The sequence below is a fragment of the Macadamia integrifolia genome, unplaced genomic scaffold, assembly GCF_013358625.1.
Source record: "Macadamia integrifolia cultivar HAES 741 unplaced genomic scaffold, SCU_Mint_v3 scaffold212, whole genome shotgun sequence".
NCBI lineage: Eukaryota > Viridiplantae > Streptophyta > Magnoliopsida > Proteales > Proteaceae > Macadamia > Macadamia integrifolia.
In genome coordinates this window covers 421,227-430,266 of record NW_024868523.1, presented here as the reverse complement: position 1 = coordinate 430,266, position 9,040 = coordinate 421,227, and the positions used below count along the sequence as shown (strand labels likewise).

Sequence of the window (9,040 nt, the reverse complement as noted above, 5' to 3'; positions counted from 1 at the left end):
CTTTATTTGTCTATGGGAGTTAAGAAGGTTTTGGTTCAGGGAGACAAGATTATAGTATTTCTGAGCTAGGATTTGATTGAAATTTGGAATGGGACTTCCAGAGTCTCGGCTCAGTAGTCCTGGATTATTCGGGTTATCTTGGTTCTGAAAGAAAGACAAGACGAAGGTGCTAAGAATAGGCCATAGTTTATAGCTGAAATGTAGCCAATGAGTTCTTTGCTGCCTCAAAATTTTGCTTTTACATGGGATTGCTTCTGTCATTGATTCCTTTGAAACTTTCAAGTTTGGCTAAGATTAGTTGCAAGTATATTTCACATCTACAGATCTTTCTACTTTTACTTCATTTTCTGCCAGTTATTAATAAATACCTTATTGCTTTAATCTATATCTCTGCAACTATATAATCTAATTTGACAGCTTTTTCTCAATCTAAATCCCACCATCATCAATCCCTAAACCAATGGCCATTTTATTTCTTCAGACCTCATTATCACAGAATAGAGATTCGATTCCAGTCTATGTAAAAAACCTCTAAAGCCCTCAACTATCTCAGACAAATTTCGAACTCTACCCTTATATCCAATCCAGCTCCAGCCCTTTCACATGTTCACCTAATTTCTCACTTCACTTCTTGTTTTCAACCATAAATTGTAAATTTAAGTCAAAACCCATTATTTTAACCTCTCCTTTTCACATCTCCTGCTATTTTGCAGTCAAACTTCAACATGACCCTTCCATTAGTTTACCAGAACCCAAGCCCAAAATATTAAAGCACAATCAATAAATTTTAAAAGCCCATATCCTGATCATGTACAGAAATACATGAGCTACACCAATAGGTATGTCATAAAAAACAAAAAAATAAATTGAAAATGACACTTAAAGGGCTAGAGGATCAAAAAAATAAATTGAAAGACGTCCTCAATGCATTCAAGTCTTTAGACTTAAACAAAAAGTGAAAAGAATGATTACGTAACATATAATTAACTTGAACATGGCATTGTTAATTCTGCACTTTTTTATATTTTAGAACCACTTTTTTAATTTGGTATCTACTATTTTAATGTTGTCCCAAAAAGTTATCAATTTATAATAGTACTTTAATTAGTGTTATTTTTATAATTATTGATTTTCATAAATAAAAAAATCTGAAACAAGCCTTACCAAAGGCCACAACTGTCGTTTCTCTGTTCTGAAACTATCCCTAAAACAGATTCACCAAACAGCATTTTTTCGTTTAAAAATGGAATTTTGGCATAGAAACTGAAATTATCATTTTTGACAAGAAACGCTATTTCTAGAACAGAAACAATATCAAACGAAGCTTCAACCTCCCATGGAGATATACTGATATCAATTAAAAGTCCTCCAGCTGATAACCTTATGTTAACAGCAATGACAAGCAAAGAGTTATCACTATCATGTTTGGAAGAGCATTTGATGTGGTTTTGAGGATTTCAAAGTTGCTACGCACTTGAACTGTCACCATAACAATAGCAAGGTTGTAAGGAGAAAAACTGTCAATATAACATATTACACATATGAAAGGAAAGAAGAAAGTAGGTCTTACCTGATGTTGCTTATACTTATAATGTATAGCATTCAGACGACAACCGTTAGTATTCATTTGCAAATCTTATAGTGCAAGAACTATAAGTTTAAGATCAGATGCCTTGTAGGTGGTGTAATGCTCCAGAGCTGGATTCTGCAAGAAATACAAACAAAATCAAGCACAGAAATGTACAATGAAGCAAGTGTAGAAAAGCAGAAGAAAGATTCCAGACCCATGGATGGCATGAAAGATCTGGTGTCCATCTAGCAAGGAATATTGCAGATGTAGCAACTAGAGAAGGAAGAAACTTTAGGAATGTGTAGTCAATGAGAGTGAGTTCTGCTAGATAGTTGGCCAGAAACTCCAATTCAAGGCTGGGAACCTGCAAAATGTTGTTAACTTACAAAACCAGATTTTTTTTTTCTGGAACAAACTTAAAATTTACCATTACTATTTCTCTGAACTAAATCGAACCAATTAATATACCTTGTAAGAAGCTTGAGCTACTCGGAGGAATCTCCTGCAAAGAAGGAATTAAAGATGAAAAGAAACTTCAGTAGATGTAGACATGGTTGTCATGAGGTCTTGGTAGCCCAAGGCATTGGAGAGGGCCTATGCGCAAGCAACACCAACAAGGCACCTACGTCACCAAGGTGCCTGGATGCCTAGGTAGTACTATGGATTTAGAAAGTACAAGAATTCCACGATTAACAGATACTGATGGATGTAGATGATGATGGAAAATTGTTCCATAAAGAAGTTTTACAGAAGAACAAAAAATACCAAAATTTAGATCGCACTTATATGTAGATTAGATAATGTTGATCATTATCATAGATCTATATTCCAACAACTATTCTTGTAGTGATAAAATTTCAGCTTTGCAAGTTAGAATTGTGAACGAACATGAAGAAAATGCATTAACTACTAACATCCCAAAGAAGCTTACGAGGCAATTAACATGCATGTAATGCCAAGCAGTTGAAGTCTTTTTCTTTCCATGTAATTTGCAGAAAGAAATCGGTCGACGAAATACACTGTTAGGTAAAGCGTATCTAGAACTAGCTTATACTCCTCAGTAACCTAAAACATGCCATTCATAACAAACACTTTCAGCATTCACTAGTCATCCATAAAATCCCTTTATTAAAAACTTAAACCTTTAACTTTAATTGCTCATACTGCAATGAGGCAGTTGTAAAGATCACAACATACAACATGCTTTCTCAATATTTAAAAAAATTTAATCCTTCTATGGTCAACATCACAGGTAGAGATCACAACCCCAAATATTACAAAAGGAATAATATGTAGCAAGGATGGCCTTCTGAGTTCTAACTAAGCCAAGTAATAAGAAAAATAATGACGTGTGTTATTGTACATGTGATTAATCCCCCTTCCCAAAGTTTGGAAATGGCTACAACAGCCACATTTCAAGTTCTAGTACAAAGATTTCGAAAATAGCTTAAGAATTAAGGCTGTGTTTGGTATCTAAGTGAAGAAAAGAAATGAAATGAAATGAAAAGAAAAAAAAATCTAGAAAAGAGAGGAAAGAAAATAATAGAATGAAATGAAATGGAAAGAAAATAAAAAAATTGTATGTTTGGCTACCAGTAAAAGAAAAGAAAAGTTGTTTTTTTCTATTTTGTTGTGTTTTAGGCAAGACTTTTTTCTTGGCAACACAAGAAAACTTCACTATTCCCATGGTGAATTTTGAAATTCAAAAAAAGAATCTTCTCTTGATTCAGAACATACCAAACATATTGACAATTTCTTAAACCAAGAAAATAATATAATTTTTGTACTTTTTTCTTCTCTTGGCTACCAAACACAGCCTAAATGAAAATTTGATTTTTAAATAACAAAAGATTAAAAGAAGGAAGTTAGAACTCTTCATAACTTTAAAATTGTGAGGGAAGCATGGAAAAATGTTATCTTTCTTCCATAATCTCTTTATTATATACATTGAATTGTCTTTCCACGGAGTGCATTACACCCTCGTTTTCTATTTTCACATATGACACTTAGTATATATGATCTATGTGTTTAAAAACTACACACCTCCACAAGCCAATCAATGAGAGTCCCTCGCATGCCCTTCGTAATATCTTGCTTTAGTGTGCCTATAAAATAATAGTTTGGTCTTCGAACCATCTGAACAAAGAGATTTTAACACAATGAGAATCAATGGATGAATGAAGTAGTATTTAAAAATAATAATAATAATAAATAAAAAGATTGAAAAAAACTATATTCCCATGTTAAAACTCATCTATAATCTATCCGTTCAGCAAAAAATAGAAACATCCTCATCCTCCAGCTAAACAAAACAGTAACTTCTAATTTCTAAATGGTACAAATTGCACACAAATACCATACCATCAAAAATAGGCTTTATTGAAACCTCAACAATACAAGAATTTTTCAAAACCTTGTTGAATGAAGGCATGGTTCCAATTTAAAAATTTTAAGAGTATCTTATATCTTTCATTTGTATAGCAGCATAATAAAGTTGACTATACAATCAAATAAATGAAAGATCAATTGCAAAATGGAATCAGGAACATTCACACATTTATTAAGAACAATTGGGGCAACACAAACCTCTGCAACACGTAAATTGTTATAGATATCAGTTGCATAGGGACTGCACATTTGTGGATCTTCGTCATCAGAATCAATGTAATGTTTAAACCACTTGACACTCCCGAATTCTCACAAAAATTAGACTTATCTGTATCATTCAATCCCAAAAAAGAAAAATTTGTCATGCTTATCAAATTTTTTTGTAATGCAAAACAATTTAATTGAAGAAACAAAAGGAATTCCAGAGATGCACAAATAACCTTTTATTGAAGTGCTCACATATTTCCCTATACCAAGTCAGTTCACTCATTCAGTAATGTAAAGAAGCCAAATCCATGGCCCATGGTTTCACCTTGTTACTTATTATACTTATTTGAATACGTGACCATTGAAATCAGAGAACAGTGATGTCAATACCAATTTTGCTGAATAAAAATTACAACCAATACAAGCATCTTCTTCTTATATTCCAAACCTAGCAAAAAGGAGGATTACAAGTATCAAAGCAAGTAAGTGATGCAGATAAACTACTTAATGGGCTTATTTTATTGGAAATAAGCCTTGGGTTGAGTTATGTATGTATTGGGCATTTGATCCCATATGTTTTCATTGTAATAAGTCACTTTAATGGGCCTACAATATTAGTAGAAATTAGGAAAATTGAATTTAATTCATTAGTTTAGTTAGAGTCTTATTTTGAATCTATTTTCTATGTTATTTCAGTTTCCTAGTCAGTTTAGGTTTACCAATTAATTAAAGATTATGTTAGGCCTTTCCTTTTTAGAGTTTGAGTCTACTTAGGATCTTCTATATAAGCTTGTAAGGGGCTACAACATTGTAGACAAATTTATTAATGAAAGTGCAGCTTTGTGCTTCTAAAATTATGAAAAAGAATTCTTCTTCAATAGCTAAGATAGTTGTGAGTGAGAGGCCTAGGCTGAGATAGCCATCCCACCTTCTCACCCACATCTCTACCATCTCAATCTTTCTTCTTCTCTTATTTATTCTTTCATCATCTTCTTCATCCAACAAGTATTGTTCTTCACGTTTTCCTGAATTTCTTCAAGTCTTCTAGAAGTTTGGATGTCACACATGTTTTCTAACCAATACCTACAGTTTAACTTTAATATTACCTAAAAGTAGTGGTAAAAGTTGAAATTATAAAATAAAATAAAAGTTCATCTCAATTGTCGATAGCTAAGAAACATGACATATATACCCTAGCACATCTTGTTATATTACTTTTGAAAATGAATTTTTCTGCTTCAATTGCTCATGCATTTTTCTTTGCTTTTATTCAAAATTAATTTTGTCACTCTAGGAGTACTTGTCCCACTAATGAGAGTTTGGCATTCCGCATTATCCTTTTGTAATATACATAGGACTACACAATGGTACATAGATTGTGTTAGGCAGTTCAACATATTATAGTTTCATAGAATAGGTTGTCTCACTATAAATGTAGATAAAAAGCATGCTATCCTTTCTTTAAAGGGCTTAAGGGTTGAGGAGGCTTTCTATAAATGTGTATCTTGTCACAACCAACTGATTGTATCTTTATATTTCTCGTACTAATTTGGATTGGAAAATGCTCTTTTCCTTCTGTTAAGCATGTAACTTGTGGTTCAAGCTTCTCAAAGTTCTCTGTTTTTTCAGCATTCATTGCATTTACATCCTCTTGAACCCCTGGAATTCCTACAGGCTTGGTAAGGGCCACCTTGGACTCCTTCACATTACCTCTTTTAGCTTTTTTGGAGTTTTTGGTCTGAAGAACAGCAAAATTAGTAGAGCAATTCAGATTTTAAAATGGAAAAATAAAGAGTTTTAGGATGAATGCAACTAATTTAGGTGAAAGGAAATTTTAAGATTATTAGCAAATGTAGTCATAGCTATAAAGGCACTTTAAATCCATTTTCTGATTATTGTTCATAAATTAACAATTATTTCACTTCTTCGTGAGTTCATGCACAGACAGGATATGTCTCAACAATTAAACTCATCAAATTTCCAAGGAACCTAACAAATATCAATACACATTGTACTAACTAAAAGGAGGTGTCCTGACCTGAAGCTTTGAAGCATTAATGCAATTGGTATGTAAATTTTCACAGTGCATATTGGTTGCATCCTTTAGAACTGCCCTCCTTTTATGTTGAAGATATGAATCAACTGGAGCTGAGGAGCAACTCTCATCCAAGCCTGCTCTTTTTGAATTTTCTCGCAGAACCCGCTTCTGGTTTTGTTTCACAGAGGGTTGTAATGGAAGTGTTCCACCAACTGCCTGATAAACTGCAGCCCAAGCACGTGTTAATTGAGCAGTGGGTTCTGTAAAATCAGTGACCTATGTATTCTATTTCTTCATTTCCCCGTACTTCATAGGAGTAATACAAGGTTTAAAATCAAAATCAGCTCCATTTCAATTCTGGTTATTTACACCAATGTCAGCTCCATTTCAATTCTGGTTATTTACACCGAAGATTGGTTCGGATGGTTCTTTACACCATTGCCAATTCCATTTCAAGTTTAGTTATTTATGTTGTAGATTGGGCCTGGCGGTTATTTACACCAATGTCAGCTCCATTTCAAGTCCGGTTATTTACACCAAATGTCAGCTTCAGTTCGAGTCCGGTTGTTTAAACCAAAGATTGGTTCAGATGGTTCTTTACACCATTGCCAATTCCATTTCAAGTCTGGTTATTTACATCGACGATTGGACCTGACGGTTATTTACACCAATGTCAGCTCCATTTCAAGTCCGGTTGTTTACACCGAAGATTGGGTCTGACAGTTATTTACACTGATGTCAGTCTCACCTCATAGTCTGGTTATTTAAGCCGAAGATTGGATCTGACGGTTATTTACACCAATGTCATCTCCATTTAATTCTAGTTATTTTCGAACTGAAGATCGGGTCTGGCAGTTATTTATACCAATGCCATTTCTATCTTAAGTCCGGCTGTTGAGACTGAAAGTTGCGTCTGGTGGTTATTTACACCGAGGTCAAACCTAGTTTCTCTTGTGTTTGACCATTCATTTACACCATTGTCTCATATTTGCACTTATGGTCTGCTTGGTTCTTTATACCAATGATAGCTGATTGCATCTACACTTCTTTTATCATACTTGCATTCATAGTCTACTTGGTTCTTTATACCAATATTGGCTAATTACGTTTACACCATTTTTCCATACTTACATTCGCAATCCGTTTAGTTATTTACACCTAACGGTCGATTGTATTTACACTCTTTTCCATACTTGCATTCAAGTCTACTTGGTTCTTTATACCAATGTTGGCTAATTGCATTTACACCATTGTCTCATTTTTACATTCATGGTCTGTTTGGTTATTTATACCTGACAGCCAATTGCATTTGTACTCTTTCATACCTGCATTCATTGTCTACTTGGGTCTTTACACTAAGAATGGCATATTGCATGTGCATCCATAGTCTAGGTTTTACCTGCATATTGATCGGCTACGATAGGTTTTATATCACGGTAGCACCCACACACTACTTGATTTTGCATGTGTTATCGATCGACATTTCCTATCTTTGGTCTTATCTCTCGTTTTGCATTTGCATTTGCACCTCCGCCATCCTTGAGCCAGATGTCAGCAGTACATTGCTCTTGGTGACAAAATGGTGTGTTCTTTTCTTTGCCTTTCGACCGTTACACAGGTCTCGGTCAAAGAGGGGCAATCTGTAGACACCGAATTTTGTCACCCCCCGGCAATGATGACAATATGAAGGATTACATGTTGGATATTTTAGACTTGGAGAATTTTCAAACTTAGAGTAGAAAATGACCATATTTTTCTATAAACTTTCAAGAGAAAATGTTTTTTTTTTTAAATTAGAATTTGATGTTGTGGATTATTGTTGTTTGCTCCACCTCGGCCTATATCAGGCCGTGCTGCACCTCGGCCTCCATCAAGCCGTGCTCCACCTGGGCCTACATCAGGCTGTGCTGCACCTCGACCTCCAACAGGCCATTCTCCTCCTCGGCCTATATCAGGCCGTGCTCCACCTCGGCCTCCATCAGGCCGTCCTCCACCTCGGCCTATATTAGGCCGTGCTGCACCTCGGCCTCCAACAGGCCGTGCTCCACCTCGACCTATATCAGGCCGTGCTGCACCTCAGCCTATATCAGGCCGTGCTCCACCTCGGCCTATATCAGGCCTTGCTGCACCTCAGCCTACATCAGGTCGTCCTCCACCTCGGCCTACATCAGGCCATGCTCCACCTCGACCTCTATAAGGCTGTGCTCCACCTCGGCCTACATCAGGCCGTGCTGAACCTCGGCCTACATCAGGCCGTGCTGAACCTCGGCCTATATCAGGCCGTGCTGCACCTCAGCCTATATCAGGCCATGCTCCACCTCGGCCTATATCAGGCCTTGCTGCACCTCGGCCTACATCAGGCCGTGCTCCACCTCGGCCTACATCAAGCCATGCTCCACCTCGGCCTCCATAAGGTCGTGCTCCACCTCGGCCTACATCAGGCCGTGCTAAACCTCGGCCTCCATCAGGCCGTGCTGCACCTCGGCCTCCATCAGGCCGTGCTCCATCTCGGCCTCCATCAGGCCGTGCTGCACCTCGGCCTCCATCAGGCCGTGCTCCACCTCGCCCTACACCAGGCCATGCTCCACCTCGGCCTCCAAAAGGCCGTGCTCCACCTCGGCCTTCAGCAGGCCGTGCTCCACTTTGTCCAAAGGCAAGGCCTTTTGGACAATCCTCTCTAGTTTTAGTCCCACATTGGAAATTTGAGAAAATTGCCCAAAGTCCCATGGCTATAAAAATGTCCCTTCCCCTCTTCTAAAAGGAGGGGAAAAATTGAGAATTTGGGAGAGAGGATGGCCCCATTAAGGTTTTTGGCTAACTTCTTCCCTCTAAAATCA

General features: G+C 36.7%; 1 pseudogene; it reads right to left on the bottom strand.

Moving 5' to 3' along the window:
* Window positions 1-231: 231 nt before the first annotated feature.
* LOC122065792 lies at window positions 232-7,538 on the bottom strand (annotated as a pseudogene).
* Window positions 7,539-9,040: the final 1,502 nt, after the last annotated feature.